At 40.1% G+C, this 20,574-nt stretch overlaps 1 protein-coding gene across 2 annotated transcripts in view; it reads left to right on the forward strand.

Moving 5' to 3' along the window:
• The first annotated feature begins 8,027 nt into the window (after positions 1-8,027).
• Positions 8,028-20,574, forward strand: part of ldha (lactate dehydrogenase A4) — a 43,113-nt gene continuing 30,566 nt past the window's right edge. The window contains exon 1 of one of the 2 annotated variants that reach the window (XM_028796040.2): positions 8,028-8,160. The gene's annotated coding sequence lies outside the window, so the exon portion shown is untranslated. Of the gene's footprint in view, positions 8,161-8,427; positions 8,534-20,574 lie in introns of those variants that run through there. The other variant, XM_028796041.2, reaches the window with a different exon arrangement.

The raw sequence follows: 20,574 nt of genomic DNA on the forward strand, positions 1-20,574 counted from the left end.
TCTATCTATCTATCTATCTATCTATCTATCTATCTATCTATCTATCTATCTATCTATCTATCTATCTATCTATCTATCTATCTATCTATCTATCTATCTATCTATCTATCTATCTATCTATCTATCTATCTATCTATCTATCTATCTATCTATCTATCTATCTATCTATCTATCTATCTATCTATTATATAGTGTATTTCATATCTATCTATCTATCTATCTATCTATCTATCTATCTATCTATCTATCTATCTATCTATCTATCTATCTATCTATCTATCTATCTATCTATCTATCTATCTATCTATCTATCTATCTATCTATCAGGAAAACCTGCTCCATCACGGGGCGAACCCCCAAAACGATGGAAATTTATTTTGGAAAACAGTATGGTGACATTTTTGGATGCCATTATGAAAAATCTCCTCCATCCCCTCCAGAAGGCACTTTCTTGCAGCACTTTTAGCCACAGGGTCATTCCACCATGGTGTATATAAAGGGCCTCAGGGCGTCTTTTCTGCACACTGCTATCAGGCAAGTCAATGCTTCCTCCCGACATACTATTTAAGTTCACTTTGAAATTTCTGCACAATATTTATTTATTTACTTCTTGATTGATTGGCTGTGTTATCTGTCCTGTGAGTCTGTATCCTTGTTTCTTATGTTTCTGCTGCTGTATGTATCTGAATTTCCCCTTGGAATTAATAAAGTTTATCTAATCTAATCTAATCAGTCCATGAAAAAGTAGCTTTTGGGTTCTGCCAGAAGAAACGTTGAAAAGTTTGCTTCTACAGCTTTCTAACAAAACTGGGCAGAGCTGCTAGTTATAATGCCTATTTTTATTTTTATTCTAATGCAACATTCAATCACAGTGAATTTAATTGGGATTTTGTGACACTGTTCAACAGAAAAATACTGAAATCTTTGCTGTTACACATGTGCGCATCGGTGGCAGCTAAAGGGCTTGAATGAGGGCAATTCTGATTCATACCGGGATGTGGCAGAGTGCAGACTCTTTATCTCCCTTTCCTGCAGACCATTCACAAGAGATTCCACCTGGCCATCGTGACGTCACTTCCGGGTGTGAGCCTATGGAAGAAGACCTTGCCGGCTCCGGCCCCTGTGATGTCACGTCTGGGCTCAAGCCTATGGTTGAAGATCCTCATGAGCCCGGCACCTTTGACCTCACTTCCTGTCTTCCCCTTTTAAAGCCTCCACCTTTTCCCTATTTCCTCAGTTCTGTTTTGGACTCGGTTTTGTGCACAGCAGTGCTATCATTTAAATCTCAATTTGCAGCCAGGAAACCAAATATACGGGTGGCTGCCCCAAACCTTGCTATGGCTTTTTGTGGAGTTTGTGACACTACAAGGTGCTCTAAATTGATTACAAATATAACACTTAAAATAATTGATCTCATAAGCATTCACAGGTGTGCACAGGTCTTTTTCCCTCTCAGATTTGCACATCTGGGCACTGCCATTTCCCCACATTCTTCCTTACAAAATTGTTCAAGCTCTGTCAGGTGTCATGGGGCTTGTGAGTGAAGAGTCCAGCCACAAGTTCTCATTTGGATTGAGATCTGGATTCTGACTTGGCCACTCCGAGACATTCACATTGTTGTTTTGAAGTCATTCCTGTGTAGTTTTCACTTTATGCTTAGGGTCTTCATCTTATGGGAAAAGAGGTCTTCTCCCGACGCACAGGTTTTGTGCAGACGGCATCAGATTTTCCTTCAGAATTTCAGTGATATCTTGCTGTATTCATCTTAACTTCTACCCTCACAAGCTTTCCAGGGCCTGCTGCAGAGAAGCTTCTCCACAGCGTGATGCTGCCACCACCATGCCTCACGGCGGGGATGGTGTGTTGGGTGTGTAACAGTGCCAGTTTTACACTTGTTGAGGCCCTAACCTAAATCAAGGTCAGAGACCCCGTGTTAACAAGTTATACTTAAAAAATCCCAAAAATGCAGGGGAGTCACTTGGAAAAGTGGCGTTTTGGCTCCTGGTTGGCTGTGGGGCCTATGTATTTAGTACATTTACTTTATGCTGATGGTAAAATTTTGTGTACAAGTATTACATTTCACACATTACTAAAGTCTCTTGCAACTTTTGACCCACTTCCACTTACTGAAAGTGATAATTTACTTGAATTGTTCATCAAAATACAATTATCATGGCAAATGTTTTATTCATGCAGCTGCAGAGTCCAATTTATTCAACTTTACTTTTATAATAATTGTTCAATATATTATTCATTTGATTTGATTTGTTGCTGATGGTTCACTAATGTACATAATATAAAAATATAATCATTGTCTTATGGTTTGCTCCTCAAATATACAGTACATCCCCATATCTGAGTATACGAGAAAGTCAAGGGGAGACCACTCACGCTTTTTTGTAGAGGTTTTCTCTTTGACGCTCTCCCATGAAGATGCAACTGGTGATGCACCTGGGAAAGGGTTGTTGGCACAGTCTGTCCAATCTCAGCCTCTGTAGCTTGTAACTCCTTTAGACTTCTCAGAGGTCTCATGGTGGCCTTCCTCATTCGCCTTCTTTTTGCATGATCACTCCGTTTTTTCGGATGGCCTGCTCTGGCAGATTGACAGCTGTGCCATAATATTTCCAATCTTTAATGACTTTTTTTTGACTTGGGTACTTTATTTTCTTGTCTCTGTCTAGTGTCTTGTACCTTCCATGGATTTGTTTGGTCTGTTCTTTTGTCATTATGTAGGTTATGCCACCACACTGGCTCAAGCACAAGATGACCGTTCCAAATTTAGGTGTGAATCAATTGAAACCCCAGACCTCCATTTAACTAATTATGTGACTTCTAAAAAACAATTTAATAATAATAATAATACATTTTATTTATATAGTGCCTTTCCAATGCTCAAGGCACTTACAGAATATAATAAAGAACGGCAGCGTATACAGTATATAGCATTGTACAAACCAGATAAATAAATAAAGAAGATTAAGACAGTGAATTCTGCTTTGCTGGACCATAGACGATTGTGGTTTCATATTAAAAAGTTGTGACTACTTAGGCGATTAATTATTTTTTATATTCTATTTGAAATTCATGTAGACCACTTTGCAGAGATCTATTTTCACTTTGACATTAAAGAGCCTTTTTCTGTTGAACAGAAGCCAAATTAAATCCATTGTAGTTCAATGTTTTATCACAATAAAATGTGATAACTTCCAAGGGGGTGAATACTTTTTATAAGCACTATAAATCTTATTTGCTTTATTGAAGCAAAACAATATTATCTTTAAGTTGTGAACGTTGTAACACACCCTAGCACTAAGGTCTTCCCACCCCACCACAATCTGATACTGATTGGATTATTTAATATAAGATTAGCAGGCTGTAACCAAAACTATAGAGCCCTCCATAATGTTTGGAAAATAGACACATTTTTCCTGGATTGCCACTTCTGCTCCAAAGTTTAAAACAGCGTTTCTCAACCTTTAAGTATTTGCGACCCGAGTTTTCATAACAGTTTTAATTGCGCCCCCCCTAACGTTTTTTTGAAACCCTAATAAAATTTATTCCTGTATTTTTTGCTGCTGATACATCGCTACAAGTTTAAAATTTTCCTATGAATAGCGAAATTACGCCACATACGGCAACATCTGCGCCCCCTTTTTTGTTACCCTAGGGGGGCGCGCCCCACAGTTTGAGAACTGCTGGTTTAAAATAACAAAGACTTTGTGATTAAAGTGTAGATTGCAGACTTTCATTTAAAGGGGTTTGCATGTATTTTGGTCACACCATATAGAAATGACAAACACTCTGGGTATGTGTGCCCCCATTTCAGGAGACAGGACAGTTTGTGTCACTGGTGTTTTGTGATTACCCAGGTGTGCTTCATTGCTTCATTAGTGCAGGCATAAGATACCAAGTTTTGCTTCTACCGAAAGAGTCTGTAGCTGCCATTGTTCAATATGAAGACAAGAGCAGTGCCAAAAGAAGCCATCATGAGGCTGAAAGCAAGAATCAAACCATTGGATACATCGGTAAAACCTTAGAATGACCAAAATCAACTGTCTGGAATATCATGAAGAAGAAAGAACACACTGGTGAGCTCAGTAATCACAAAGGGGCTGGTAGGCCGAAGGAAGACCTCCACTGCTAATGACAGAAAAATCCTCACTATGGGAAACAAAAAGACCCCTGTCACCTGTGTGACAGACCAGAATCAGACATCAGGAGGCAGATGTGTGTGTGTGTGTGTGTGTCAGAGATGACTATCAGCAGAAGACTTCATGAACAGAAATACAAAGGACACACTGCATGATGAAGACCACTAATGAGCCACAAATACAAGATGGCCTGATTACAGTTTGCAAAAAAGTACTTAGAGCCTGCAGAATTTGGGGAAAAGATCTTGTGGTCAGATGAGACAAAGATGAACCTGATCAGAGTGTTGGCAAATGGAAAGACCAAAAGCAACTGCCCAAGATCCAAAATGTACAAACTCATCTGTTAAACATTTTGCTGGGGGTGTTATGGCTTGGGCATGTATGGCTGCCACAGGTCCTGACTGGCACACTTCTCTTCATTGATGATGAAACTGCTGACACAATGAATTCTGACATGTGTAAAAACATCTCATCTACTCAAGTTCCAGCAAATGCCCCCCAAACTCATTGGATAGCTCTTCATACTACAACAAGATCATGATCCAAATATACCGCTAAGGCAACACACGAGTTTTACAAAGCCAAAGAATGGAAAATTCTTCAATAGACAAGCCAGTCACCTGATTTCAATCCAACTGAGCAGACCTTCCATATGCTGATGAGAAAACCTAAGGGGACAAGCCCTCCAACACAAGCAGAAACTGAAGATGGCTGCATTAGAGGCTTTGCAGAGCATCACCAGAGAAGAACCCCCGAGACCTGTTGATGTCTGTGAATCGCAGACTTCAAGCAGTCATTGCATGTGAGGGATATGTGACAAAGAACTAAATATGATGACTGCTTTAATGGACCTGCCCTGAAATGGAGGACCATGTAGAAAAAGTGTTGTGAGTGAAATGTATGCAAATCCCATTCAGGGGTCCCCAAATCTGGTCCTGGAGGGTCCTATGGCTGCAGGTTTTCATTCTGACCCTATTTTTAATTAGTGCCCGGTTTTTTGCTGCTAATGAACTTCTTTTGAATTAATTTTAATTGACATTTTTTAAAGATTTATTCCCCTGGATGTCTTCGTCGTTCCTCTCAATTGCTTCATTTCTGTCCTTAAATGGCACCCAAATAGAAATGAAATGAGAAGTGAGGGAGCCAACAGAAGACCAACTAAATCAGGACCTCAAACTCCAATCAATTTGTCACATGTGATGAAGACCATGCAGCGGCTCCTGCTTCACCACCTGAGGCCACAGGTCCGTCACGCCCTCGACCCTCTGCAGTTCACATACTAGGAGAAGGTGGGAGCGGAAGATGCCATCATCTACATGCTACACCGATCCCTCTCCCACTTGGACAGAGGCAGTGGTGCTGTAAGAATTTTGTTTCTGGACTTCTCTAGCGCCTTCAACACCATCCAACCTCTGCTCCTTAGGGACAAGCTGACAGAGATGGGAGTAGATTCATACCTGGTGGCATGGACAGTGGACTATCTTACAGACAGACCTCAGTATGTGCGTCTCGGGAACTGTAGGTCTGACATTGTGGTCAGCAGCACAGGAGCGCCGCAGGGACTGTACTTTCTCCGGTCCTGTTCAGCCTATATACATCGGACTTCCAATACAACTCGGAGTCCTGCCACGTGCAAAAGTTCGCTGATGACACTGCTATCGTGGGCTGCATCAGGAGTGGGCAGGAGGAGGAGTATAGGAACCTAATCAAGGACTTTGTTAAATGGTGCGACTCAAACCACCTACAACTGAACACCAGAAAAACCAAAGAGCTGGTGGTGGATTTTAGGAGGACCAGGCCCCTCACGGACCCCGTGATCATCAGAGGTGACTGTGTACAGAGGGTGCAGACCTTTAAATACCTGGGAGTGCAGCTGGATGATAAACTGGACTGGACTGCCAATACTGATGCTCTGTGCAAGAGAGAACAGAGCCGACTATACTTCCTTAGAAGGCTGGCATCCTTCAACATCTGCAATAAGATGCTGCAGATGTTCTATCAGACAGTTGTGGCGAGCGTCCTCTTCTACGTGATGGTGTGCTGGGGAGGCAGCATTAAGAAGAAGGACGCCTCACGCCTGGACAAACTGGTGAGGAAGGCAGGCTCTATTGTGGACACGGAGCTGGACAGTTTGACATCCGTGGCAGAGCGACGGGCGCTGAGCAGACTCCTGACAATCATGGAGAATCCACTGCATCCACTGAACAGGATCATCTCCAGACAGAGGAGCAGCTTCAGTGACAGACTGCCGTCACCGTCCTGCTCCACTGACAGACTGAGGAGATCGTTTCTCCCCACAGTATGCGACTCTTCAATTCCACCCTTTAAACGTTAACATTATACAAAGTTACTGTCTGTTATACCTGCATTGTTATCACTCTTTAATATTGTTCTTTATCAGTATGCTGCTGCTGGAGTATGTGAATTTCCCCTTGGGATTAATAAAGTATCTATCTATCTATCTATCTATCTATCTATCTATCTATCTATCTATCTATCTATCTATCTATCTATCTATCTATCTATCTATCTATCAATTTCACTCCAACCATTTGCTTAATTAGGCACCTATTCTTGTCGTTAATTAAACATGTTCTATAATTCAGTGGCTTGTTGCTGCTCTTGTGGTGCAGATATTTCCAAAATTGTTGATTTTTCTCTTTTCTAAGACCACTGTTAAAATGTTTTGAGGACCTGAGCAGATCAACATTCCTGAGACCCTCATCTTTCTTATTTTTCAGATATCGTATGATGGTCACAGTTTGCTGCTCATCTTTTGGCTCATTTTGTATCTCATGATTGTTTGGCGGCTAATTACAGAGAAAGAAACACTTAAGGGGTCCGAGTCTTCAAGAGAAAGTCAATTACAATTAATTCAAAAGAAGTTCATTAGGAGGAAAAAACAGGTCACTAACTAAGAAAAGGGTTAGAATGAAAACCTGCAGCCACTGGGGCCCTCCAGGACCAGAGTTGCCTTAAATGAAAGTCTACAATGTGCACTTTGATCACATCTGATTTGTTTTAATTGTAATTTTAAACTGTGGAGCAGAGGGGTAAATCAAGGAAAAATGTGTCTTTGGCTCAAACATTCTGGAGGGCACTCTGCCTTTCCACCATGCACTTCCCAACAATAAACCCGATCCATTCTTGGAGCTAATCAGTCCCAGCTGGAAGACAAAACGTTTTGAATGGCACAGAAAATGCTTTGTGAGCTTTAGAATAAGTGAATTTTTTGTTCTGGGTGAATATGTTGTAAATTTATTTTCCTTAATAGCTCAAACTTTTGATCACTCCTGTGCATTCTTGATAATTTAAGTTCAAGTTCAGGATTTTATTTTCTGTTTGTAACAAGAATATTAGAAATGGTGACTGTAAAATCTAAATCAAGTTCTATAGATTTTTTGCATTTGCATTTACACCGCATAGTAATATTACTCACCCAGTTTTCACTTTAAAAAAGTCAGTGCGAAGCTGTTTACGTGAAAATTGATTGATTCAGTGATGCCAAAAAAATGAGTGGGATGAAGTGTTGAGTTTATTGAAGTAATTTGCTGCAGCCAAATAACATTTAAAAATAAACGTTAGAGATCGTAACAAACACCTCCTTTAGTGTGATTCCTCCACCCTCCAGCCCTCACTCGTACCGCACGTCTGGACGGTGCATCACCGACCAGCTCACTTCCGGCCGCGGCCACTGCGGCTCCTTCCCGCCCGCGCCCTTGAGCTTCTGAAGACTCACGCAGGCGCAGCAGCTTCGAGAGACGTGACTGAGGGCACACAAATCTGGTATTCCAAGCCACCTACCGTGTGGCACATATGCAAATAAGAAAGGCGCGTCATCGCAGCGAATCGACGTAAATACTTGGAGCCCCGCCCCCGCCCTCTTCACTGCGGGTTCGCTGCAGAGAGAAAGAGTGTGGGAGAGTCGTCCGCTCGCCGATAGCCGGGAGAAGCAGTTCTCAGCACCACATCGCATCATCTCGATAAGCCGGAAAAAAAAAGAAACAAGGTAAACTACTAACTCCCCCACACCTTGTCCCATCTGTATTGTGCCTAAAATTAACAAAGGACTTGACGAGCTTGCAATTACATTTTTAAAAAAAGATTCACCGGGAGTGCTTATCTTTGAAACACCTGCGTTCTTTATTACAACCTTCTGACACCCGCTTGTATCCTTCCAAATTATTTTAGCAGCGCTGTTTCGTTTTTGTGACGTCGATATGATGCTCGGCGCAGAGTAACGGTTTTTTTTAGGCATGTGACGGTGAAAGGGGAGGGGGTCTGGGTGAATTGTCAAGGACAGCTTACGGCACGTAGCTCCATCTCTGCTCGGGGATTCCGGTTCTGTTTAGGGGTTGAAGAGATCTGCGCTTCAGATTGTGGTAAGTAGGCGATTGTCAGGGCAAATCTGGCTAAAACATTCGACGTGCATTGCTATTAGTGCATTTTTATATTTGACATACTGTGAAAGCTACGTGATGCCATTTTATTATGCATCGAATCTAAATTTGTGAGGGAGGCCCATGTAGAAAAGATATAATAAAAAAATAATGCGGCATGGTTACTTTCTTAATTTCACAAATAATATCTGTATAAACACACATCACTAACAGGTGACTCTTTCCGTAAAGGCAAAGAAAACCGGTTAGCTTTTTTCGGAATGCCTTCTCTGATCGTCAGGAAGGTTAATTCCTTATTGAACACCAAGAATTGGATTAAAAAAAAAAAAAACGAAATATAATGCCCTTAAACTAATTTTTAGTGGTCGTTCAGGCGGAGAACATTTAAATATCTTTCATTTTTATTTGCGAAGATGAACACCTGTAACTGGAGTCCAGTAAGGTCAGAGACTCTAAATGAAGGTCATCTCAGGATATTTTTTGAAGGACAGCTCCCGGCTCAAGTGCTTGGCCTCGGTTCAATTTAGGGGTGCTTGCTCCTCTGCTTTAAATTTCATTTTATTTCTGTCGTTGTTTTCTGCCATAGACTCTAATTTATCTGATTTTTTTCCTCGCTTATATCGTGGTCTCATTTATTCCGTTTTGTTTTCATTCTATATCAGTTCTTTTGGCGTTTCATTATATGTAGCTCATATTATTTATTCATACCTCGGTTACTATTGATGTTATGAAATAGTAGAAACCTGTGCATTCTGTGTAAAATACATTCTACATACATTCAGGGGAAAATATCATTTTGATCCTTCTTTAAGCATGTGAATAAACATTTCTATACAGAATTAATCATATAATAAGAATATCATATCTGATTTATTGATAAAATCTGCATTTCCATCATGGTTTAGGAAAAGGCCAGCACTATGAAAATGTATGCAACAAGGATGCCCTCATTTTAGGAATATTTAGAATTTCATTAAATTATTTTTTTCCACAGTAGCACTGTTGTAGTGCTGCTGCTTTGCAATAAGGAGACCCAGGATATTTTATTGATAAAATCTACATTTTGATTATGGCTTAGAACAAGGCCTGCACCCAGAAAATGTGAGGAATAAGGAGGTCTTTGCTTCTGGAATAATTTGAATTTCAGAAAGTGAATGCTTTCCACAGTAGCACATTCCTGCCTTGCAATAAGGAGACCCAGGGTTCACAGTGCGATAGAGTCTGCATATTCTCTCCATGTACACATAGGTTTCTTCTGGGTGCTCTGGTTTCCTCCCACAGTCCAAAGACATGCAGGTTAAGGAAAGAGGTGATACTAAACTGTCTCTAGTGGGTATGTGTATGTTCACCCTGTCATGGACAAGTGCCCTGTCCAGGGATTGTTCCTGCCTTGCACCCTGGGACAGAATCAATCTGCCCTGTAACCCTGCCCTGGATAAATGGGTTAAGAAATTCTTTCTGCAGTTGTAGGACCTCAGAAGTGAGCGCAGTTTAATCTTAAAATGAAACACTGAGTCTAGGTCTAAGTGAATGACTTCTATGAAAACAGAGGAGAGATTTCCACAACTCTATCTATCTATCTATCTATCTATCTATCTATCTATCTATCTATCTATCTATCTATCTATCTATCTATCTATCTATCTATCTATCTATCTATCTATCTATCTATCTATCTATCTATCTAATATTGCAATATGTGTCATTTTACTAGTTTTACTTATTTTATTAATTTGATAGGTTCAGATACAATGTTACAGACCCAAAGCCAATGATCAGAACTTTCCTAATGCTGCAAACCGAAAAGGTCCATTCATATTGTTTTTACAATGTCAAAAGTCATATTTGGTTAATTTTATTTCCTATCTAGCTGAGAAGAAAAGAACAACCCTCTCTCTTTTGCCTCATGTGAATAAATAGGTCATTATACTTGGTGAATGTGTCTAACCACACGTAGTGATATTCATCACACAGCCAGCTACCCTTCTATACAGGAAAGCACAAACCTCTGACATGAATATTGCATGAGCGGACTCTGCAGTAAGATGGAAGCTGTTGTGATGACATAACATTTACTAGAGTGGGTGTGGTTTTCTTTAATTTAGACGTTGGAGCTTCCCCTGCCCTAGAACACCACGCTTCCCCATTTGTTCACTGAAACCACACACTATATATTTGGCATGCATGCGCACACGTGTGTATGTGTGTGTATATATATATATATATATATATATATATATATATATATATATATATATATATATATATATGTATGTGTGTGTGTTTATACTATATATACTGTATATACTATACACACACATACACATATATTTATATATACACACTTTAAACTTGAATTACTGTGTAATTTAACTATATACTGTATATGTATTATTTCTATTGATGTAGCGTTTATAAGATAGGTAGATGTAAAAAAAGATCATAAATTTCAGATAGAATCCATCCATCCATCCATTTTCCAACCCACTGAATCTGAACACAGGGTCACGGGGGTCTGCTGGAGCCAATCCCAGCCAACACAGGGCACAAGGCAGGGAACCAATCCCGGGCAGGGTGCCAACCCACCGCAGGACACACACAAACACCAAGTACACACTAGGGCCAATTTAGAATCGCCAATCCACCTAACCTGCATGTCTTTGGACTATGGGAGGAAACCGGAGCGCCCGGAGGAAACCCACGCAGACACGGGGAGAACATGCAAACTCCACGCAGGGAGGACCCGGGAAGCGAACCCAGGTCCCCAGGTCTCCCAACTGCGAGGCAGCAGCGCTACCCACTGCGCCACCGTGCCGCCCTTCAGATAGAATCATGGATATAAAATCTGTGTATTTTTGCGTTCGCAGATGTAATTGCTGACCATCAAATTTCAACTGTATGCCTTGCAATGTTAGTTTGGTGTTTGAATTTAGTTTTTTGTTGGATGTTACTCAGTTATATTTTATAAACTCAATATATTTGTAGTTTTTCTGTTTAGTTTTACTAGTCTTTCTATATAATACGCTACCGTGGATGTTTGTTTACCTGTCGCTCGCAAAACGTTTAACGTATTGACCTGAAATTTGGTACGCATTTCTACGTGACGTCTGCTATCCACTTTCAGGGTGATGATTGACCTCCAAGGTTATTCCTCATTTTATTTTTATTTTATTGTAGAATCAACTCTCGGCAGTAGAGCCATGCGTACGGGTGCCGTTCTCATCTCTACCACCTTCGCCATCACTTCCCCTACCTCTTCATATCTTAAATCATTCGTGAGGCAGATTGAAGACTTAAGTGCCAGCTTAAGTGACAAACTAAAGAATACGTACTAAGTAATTGCAACACGAACACTGACTTAACCAGTTTTAATGCGAAAAGATGCCAATGAAAGAAGAGAAGCAGCAGGCCGCTAGGGTGAAGAAAAGAAGAGCTGCTCAGGAAACAGCAAGTGCATCAACCTCTGAGCAAACGCATGGTAAACGTCCAGAGGAAGAGTAGGAAAACTATGGATGCTCAAGTCAAGTGTATTCACTGCATGTTATCGTACAGTGGGCCATTACTGGTATTATATAATTGCATCAAAAACATTATTAGCCAAATAGATTAAAACAGTAACCCAAAATAATAAACCCCCATAATTAAAAGATTTGATAAGAGCTACATGTACATGCAAGAGTAGGATTATTGCTGCATTCCATTTGAAGTGGGAAGTCAGAATTTCCAAATTCTTTGTTGGAATTTTCAACTGGAAAGCCCCCTTAAGTCAGATTCCCAACTCAAGAAACTCAGGGATGGTCTATCAAGTCCGAGTTTGTCAGATTCAGATCATGACATTGATCCAAAATGCCGACTACAACGTGAACTTTTGTAAAAGTTGTAGTATTAAACTGTTTATTAGCACTCCTGTCTGTCTGTGTCTCATTAACTCAGTCGTACACACAGTACTGGACAACCTCTATCTGTGGACATTTTGCTAAGATGCTGAGATACCCCAAAAATACAGCATGATGCGTTGCAATCAACTGCTATTTATTCTGATGGAGCAAGATTAACAAGGCTTTTCCTGGACACATCCATATTGGTCTTCTAAATGTTTTACTGGAACACATTCAACTCGGGTGTGACGTCATTCCCAGCTCCCACAAATCCGACTTCCTAGATAAATGGAATGCAGTATATCTTCAAAGGGTTTTTTTTCCAGACAGGAACAACTTTTATGGTTTGTTAAATCTACCTGCTGTCACCGTAACGTTTTCTTTTTTATTAATTTACAAAAGATTTAGCCAATTTCTCCAATCTAATGGGAACGGTAGAGAGTCTGTCAGGTTATTCCCAGTTTATGAAGAAAGCTATTTGCTAAGAAGAGGAGCAGAAGCAACAGTGTTTGACTGTAAACCAGGCAGGGGTTATTATACACCAGGGGTCGCCAACTCCGATCCTGGAAGACCACCGTGACTGCAGGTTTTCATTCTAACCCTTTTATTATTGAGTGCCTTGTTTGTCTTGCTAATTAACTTCTCGTGATTTCATTTTAATTGAATTGCTTTTTTAAGATTTGTTCGCCTGAATTTCTTCATCGTTCCTCTGAATTGCTTCATTTCTTTCCTTAAATGGCACCGAAACAGAAATGAAATGTGAAGTGAGGGAGCCAACAGAAGACCAACTAAGTCAGGGCCTCAAACTCCAACCAATTTCACTCCAACTAGTTGCTTAATTAGGCGCCGATTCTTGTCGTTAATTAAACCCGTTCTTTAATTCTGTGGCTTGTTGCTGCTCTTGTGGTGCAGACATTTCCAAAATATTCTCTTTTCTAAGAGCCCTGTTAAAATGTTTTGGGGACCTGAGTAGATTGACATTCCTGAGACCTTCATCTTTCTTTATTTTCAGATATTGTATGATGGACACCAGTTGCTTTGGCTCATTTTGTATCTCATTATTGTTTGGCTGCTAATTAAGGAAAAAGAAACAATTAATGGGGCCTAAGTCTTCAAGAGCAAGTCAATTAAAATGAGTTCTAAAGAAGTTAATTAGCAGGAAAAACAGGTCACTCATTAAGTAAAGGGTTAAAATGAAAACCTGCAGCCACTGCGGCCCTCCAGGACTGGACTTGGCAACCCCTGTTATACGGAACAGCAGCAAAACTTACTGTCAGTGGAATCAGGTTTAGCACAATTTGTAAGCCCTCCCATTTTAGGCCTTCATAACTTCATAGGTTTATATGGTGATTATTGCCACGTGTACAGAGTATAATGAAATTCTTATTTCCATCCAACCATCCATACATTATCCAACCCGCTATATCCTAACTACAGGGTCACGGGAGTCTGCTGGAGCCAATCCCAGCCAACACAGGACGCAAGGCAGGAAACAAACCTCAGGCAGGGCTCCAGCCCACTGCAGCCGATGACAATACATGAATCAATAATCAATTTCACTAATTGATCAATTAATCCATGTTAACTAAGAAATGAGTGGTGGTTCTGAGGCTAGGGATGTGCACTGGCAATCGGATTGTTGCCGGTTTGAATCCCGTAAATGCGAAAAGGGACTCTGCTCAGTTGGGCAGTTGAGCAAGGCCCTTAACCTGCAACTGCTGAGCGCTTTGAGTAGTGAGAGAAGCGCTATATAAATGCAAAAAATTAAAAAAAAAAATTAATTAAAAATCATATGAAGAATAGTTCAGTATGGCACTAGTAATGGATAGAAATATTAAAGGAAGTGTTAAAATATTGATTACAAAATTATAGTAAAACAAACCCAAGACTAAAAAGTTGAAAATAATATCCATCCATCCATCATCCAACCCACTATATCCTAACTACAGGGTTACAGGGTCTGCTGGAGCCAATCCCAGCCAACACAGGGCGCAAGGCAGGAACAAACCCCGGGCAGGGTGCCAGCCCACCAGAGGGCACACACACACACACCAAGCACACACACTAGGGACAATTTAGAATCACCAGTGCACCTAACCTGCATGTCTTTGGACTGTGGGAGGAAACCCACGCAGACACGGGGAGAACATGCAAACTCCACGCAGGGAGGACCCGGGAAGCAAACCCAGGTCTCCTAACTGCGAGGCAGCAGCGCTACCCACTGCGCCACTGTGCCACCTGAAATTCTTACTTGATTGTGGTAATTAGAATGCAATACGTCTCCCCCCCCAGCAGCGTCCTGATCAATGAGTATTACTACCTCACCTGAAAACTTCTGCCTTCCTTACTTAAATAAACTCAGAATGATATCAGCATTATAGAAGTTTCCAGATATTGTTAAAGCAGCAAAGTATCCTCTATGGATCAGTGGCACAAGCAACAACTATCGTCCTTAGCTGCTGTCTGTTAAGTTATCGTGTGTTGTATAGATGAGTAGAAACAAGTTAACTGAGGACATGTCCAAGTGTACAACGTGGGTTCAGATCAGAGGGTAGTTTGGAAATTGACTTTAGTACAATTATGAGTTACGGTACATTAGTCTGTGACACATGAAGAGGAGTGTGCATAACCTCTTGCTGAGGAACACATCTGCCAAGTCTGTATTTTGTTTCGGTCCGTCTGGACAGGACGGGTCCCTTTAATGAACTTTTCTAGCGAGTCGTTCGAGTGATATTTTGGCTGCTTTGACAAGCCCATTTCAGACTCCCAAAAGGTCACAAGTCAGCTGTCATTTAAAGATTTAGTCCACTGTTGGTCTTTCACATGAAACTCAGAAGGACCTTTACTGCCAGATGCCAGTGTAGATATTTTTAGCCATTTTGCTCTGTAGCTGCTTTTAGGCTACTGTAACCCCCCACCCACCCAATCATGTGAAAGAAACCGGTCCAAGATGTCTGAGGTTCAGTGGACAGTTACATACATTACATAATTCATACTCCTAATGCAACATTACAACAGTTTAGACGAGAACAGGCCATTCGGCCCAACAAAACTCGCCAGTCCTATCCCCTTATTTCTTCTAAAATAACATCGAGTTGAGTTTTGAAGGTCTCTGAAGTCCTACTGTCTACCACACTCTTTTAAATAGACATTAAGTACTTTAAGTACTAGGGTGTTGTACCGTGTTAGCCATTATGAATGTAGAGAAAAAGCCAAGCAAAATGACAGTTGCCTTGAAAGCTTGCATATTGTAATCTTTTTAGTTAGCCAATAAAAGGTGTCATTTTGCTTGGCTTTTCTCCTCAGTGCCTTGAAGAAATGCTTTATCAGAGTGCTCACATTGTACAATCTGGAGGCCCGTACTGGATAGACTGCCATTCATTTTTTGAAACAGAGGATCTATAACTTTAGGAGCCTTTTGATGTGCGTTATGTGGTGATGCATTTATTATGCGGTAAGAGAGTTTCAGACACATAAGATCTTCACTTTAATACTTTTCAGTGCAGTGAAATGAAATGATTGCTTTGTTGCGTGAAGCAAAAATAGGGCATAGGGCACAGCAGACATACCGGTAAATTACCAACCATGAGAACATGAGAAGCTCATCCATCAAGTCTTGCTCACAGGTTAAGTAGATGGTTAGATGGGGCCAATGGGATTTAGCCATTTAATGACCTGGGGTAGATAGCATTTGAGGGTCTGTTGATGCTGCATTGAGTACTATGTGTAAACCACCATGAGGCGCTACAGACACCCCAACCCTAACAAACACAGCCGCTATGCACAAGTGCAGCACACCACATGTTTGATTTACAAGTGGGGAAGCGCTTCTCCCTCCCTCCCCACAGCAGCACAGTATAAAGCACCGATATACCATTCCAGAGCACTTTCCTTCTCTTTCTATTCCTTGTTCCGCTCCCACACCTCCATGGGCAAACTTCATCCCTCTTCCTTCCAGATCTGGCTCGCCAAATGGAGTGAGGCAGCTCATATTATGTTACACCTGGGTGTGCTCCAGGTGGCTCATCAGGGTTAACTGGAATTACCCCCCGTTACTGTGATGGAAACCCAACATAGCCGGGCTCTGCCATCTCTGCAGCCCCCAGCAACCCCCATAGAGTCCAACAGGGCTGCATCAAACTCCAATTCCCAGAAGGCCAGGTGTTAATCCGTGGTGCCACAGCCACCCAGGGGGGTTTGCCCTCTAGCATCCAAGTGCAGGAAGTCTTGTGGATGCTCTCTCCTGGCCGGGTAGTGGCCATGGCCATCCATCACATATGATATATTTCTTGCTGGATGACGTGAGGGCAAACAGTATATTGCTGGGGTTTATGAGGTATGAAAATGGAAAGAGCTTTCCAAAGGCATCTTTTGTCATACATGTCCTCTGTGAATGGCTCTAGTTATGAATTCAGCAATTCTAACGAACCATTGAAAAGACTTGCAGTTTGCTACAGTTAGAAAAGCAGACTACAGTATACTGCTGCTAGTCAGTATGTCTATTAAAGTTAGCGAGGATCTGTGGAAACAAACAAATTCGGCTGAGGTCTACTTATCATGATAGATAGTTTTGATAGACACAGCTCTCTGGGCCTGTCTATCTATCTATTATATAGTGCCTTTCACATCCAACTATCTATTTATCTATGGAATCCTGCCAAGAAAAGCACTATATAAATGCAAAGAATTATTATTATTATTATCTGTTCTTTGCAGCACCTTTCAAGTCTATCTATCTATCATTATTATATAGTGCCTTTTATATCTATATATCTATCATTATTATATAGTGCCTTTCATATCTATCTATCTATCTATCTATCTATCTATCTATCTATCTATCTATCTATCTATCTATTATTATATAGTGACTTTCATATCTATCTATCTATCTATCTATCTATTGGCTTTCATATCTATCTATCATTATTATATAGTGCCTTTCATATCTATCAATCTATTATATACTGCCTTTCATATCTATCTATCATTATTATATAGTGCCTTTTATATCTATCTATCTCATTATTATATAGTGCCTTTCATATCTATCTATCTATCTATCTATCTATCTATCTATCTATCTATCTATCATTATTATATAGTGCCTTTCATATCTATCAATCTATTATATACTGCCATTCATATCTATCTATCATTATTATATAGTGCCTTTTATATCTATCTATCTCATTATTATATAGTGCCTTTCATATCTATCTATCTATCTATCTATCTATCTATCTATCTATCTATCATTATTATATAGTGCCTTTCATATCTATCAATCTATTATATACTGCCTTTCATATCTATCTATCATTATTATATAGTGCCTTTTATATCTATCTATCTATCATTATTATATAGTGCCTTTCATATCTATCTATCTATCTATCATTATTATATAGTGCCTTTCATATCTATCCATCTATCTATCTATCTATCTATCTATCTATCTATCTATCTATCTATCTATCTATCTATCTATCTATCTATCTATCTATCATTATTATATAGTGCCTTTCATATCTATCTATCTATCTATCTATCTATCTATCTATCTATCTATCTATCTATCTATCTATCTATCATTATTATATCGTGCCTTTCATATCTATCTATCTTACTATCTTTTTCTCTATTTCATTGATCACTCCTACCAGCATTTTTATCACTCTTTAATTTATTGTTTTTTGTCAGTATACTGTTGCTGGAGTATGTGAATTTCCCCTTCTATCTATCTATCTATCTATCTATCTATCTATCTATCTATCTATCTATCTATCTATCTATCTATCTATCTATCTATCTATCTATCTATCTATCCATTTTCCAACCCGCTGAATCCGAACACAGGGTCACGGGGGTCTGCTGGAGCCAATCCCAGCCAACACAGGGCACAAGGCAGGAACCAATCCCAGGCAGGGTGCCAACCCACCGCAGGACACACACAAACACACCAAGGCCAATTTAGAATCGCCAGTCTACCTAACCTGCATGTCTTTGGACTGTGGAAGGAAACCGGAGCGCCCGGAGGAAACCCACGCAGACACGGGGAGAACATGCAAACTCCACGCAAGGAGGACCCGGGAAGCGAACCTGGGTCTCCTAACTGCGAGGCAGCAGCACTACCACTGCGCCACCGTGCCGCCCATCTATCTATCTATCTATCTATCTATCTATCTATCTATCTATCTATCTATCTATCTATCTATCTATCTATCTATCTATCTATCTATCTATCTATCTATCTATCTATCTATCTATCTATCTATCTAGTGTGGATCTCTAAGAACTTTAAGCTGCTTTCTGTCTCCACAGCAGCCCCTTTAATGTCAGTACTGACATGACCAGTCGTTCTGAATATAGGGCCATTTACAGGCACTACAACATACAGGTATATGCAAGAACCTATTGTACAGGTAAATCTACCATATTATCCTTCTTTAAAGGGTTGCCATGACACCTACCTGTTAGTGTCCTGTGTATTATCTTCAGGTAGCTTATTAAATGTGGAATATTATCTTTGGAATGTGATTCAAGTGCCTGTGCAAACTAAACTTAAGGCCTTACCTGGATACGCTCAGGTCTCGTTTCTAAGGAAGTGTAGTCCTGGTTCACTGGAGGACTTTGAGCAAACATGACAGCAGCTCCCCTTTTATTTATTTAGCGGGTGGGGGCCTCTTCATACAGTAAATCAAGCATTTTGAAACCATTTTTACGAGCTAATTAAAACAGAATCTTGTAATTCATTTAGTCTTTTCTGTTTCCCTCTAGTCAAGGAAATCTGATCTGAGCTTTGTAATACTACTGGAGAATATTTATGAATTATTCATTAGGAAGACAGGGAACAAATAATAGCCTTGACATAAAGTGTTTTTACTGTAATAGCAGATGGAATATGAGCAGAAGAACACAAAACCCCTCATTCTACTGGAACGATTACTTTGTCCCATCAGTGACCCCAGAATATAATGTACATCATAACTGATGGGGCACACTGTCCACTGCTTTAAGATATGTGTGAAGCTGCATAAGATTTAGCAGTAGAGCCCTACTTCCTCCCCTTTCAGTCTTCCAGTACTCTCGACACATCTCTTGTATTTAGAAGATCATCTGGGTCAGAGGATGGTTGAAGTACCACTTTGCTCTTCCTGTTGCTCTGCTATAAAACAGAACCTGGAAATTACACTAATGCATTCTAGAATGAATCAGGAATTGTAAACTGATTTTATTCCTTTTTATATCTTTTGATACATTTCTAACATTCTGCTAATTTTTTTTAAATTGTAGACGTTTATGAAGATCAACATTTTCAAATTTTGTGGCATAATTTAGGTTCATAGGGTCAGTATTGTCACATGTACAGGGAGAATTGTGAAGTTCTTGCATGTGCTAATCAACACACAACATGTCACCTTTTAATGGAGAGTGGCAGTGTAGCAGGCTTCTGTATATCAAATAGACAAGCGAAATGTAAGGGCAAAACAAACTGGAAATTGGTAAGCAGACAAAAAGTCAAAGCTAAAGCCTACAGCAGAATCTGTTTTTCTCCAACAGATTTGTCTTTTCTTTTTCAAATAAATTTCAGATGATATTTAAGGATGTGGTGTGTAAATGAAGATAATGGCTGCCATAAAGCTGTGTGGTGTGCAGAGTAACAGCGCACATCACTGAAAACAGCCTACTGCCGGAGTGCTGCTTAGACCTTTGAAATTAATAATTAACAAGTGATGAAAGACAGTAAAAAGTAAATAATTTAAAATAATTTAAAACATTACAAATTACATTTTAATTCAGACATCAGATGACATTTTACCAAAATAAGGAACCATATCATTTAGAAGATCTACACACCGCACTTCTCTGTTTTCTATATAAATGGCCAATGGTGCGTGCCTGTTAATAATTTTAAAGGAAGTCTGACAACTTCTGCAGGCTGGGAGCAAAATCCATTCACCATCTGCGGGGAGACTGAGCGTGTCAGGGTACCCCATATTACCACCTGCTGTGATCCCAGCGTTAGTATATTTTTAGTTCTTCTTATAAAATTGCTTCCTGGGCACCATAATTGTTATTTTCGTATGGATATGGCCAAACTCTTATTAGTTACCGCTCACCTTTACTAATGTGCTTTCAATC

Source organism: Erpetoichthys calabaricus, chromosome 2, assembly GCF_900747795.2.
Source record: "Erpetoichthys calabaricus chromosome 2, fErpCal1.3, whole genome shotgun sequence".
Taxonomy (NCBI): Eukaryota; Metazoa; Chordata; class Cladistia; order Polypteriformes; family Polypteridae; genus Erpetoichthys; species Erpetoichthys calabaricus.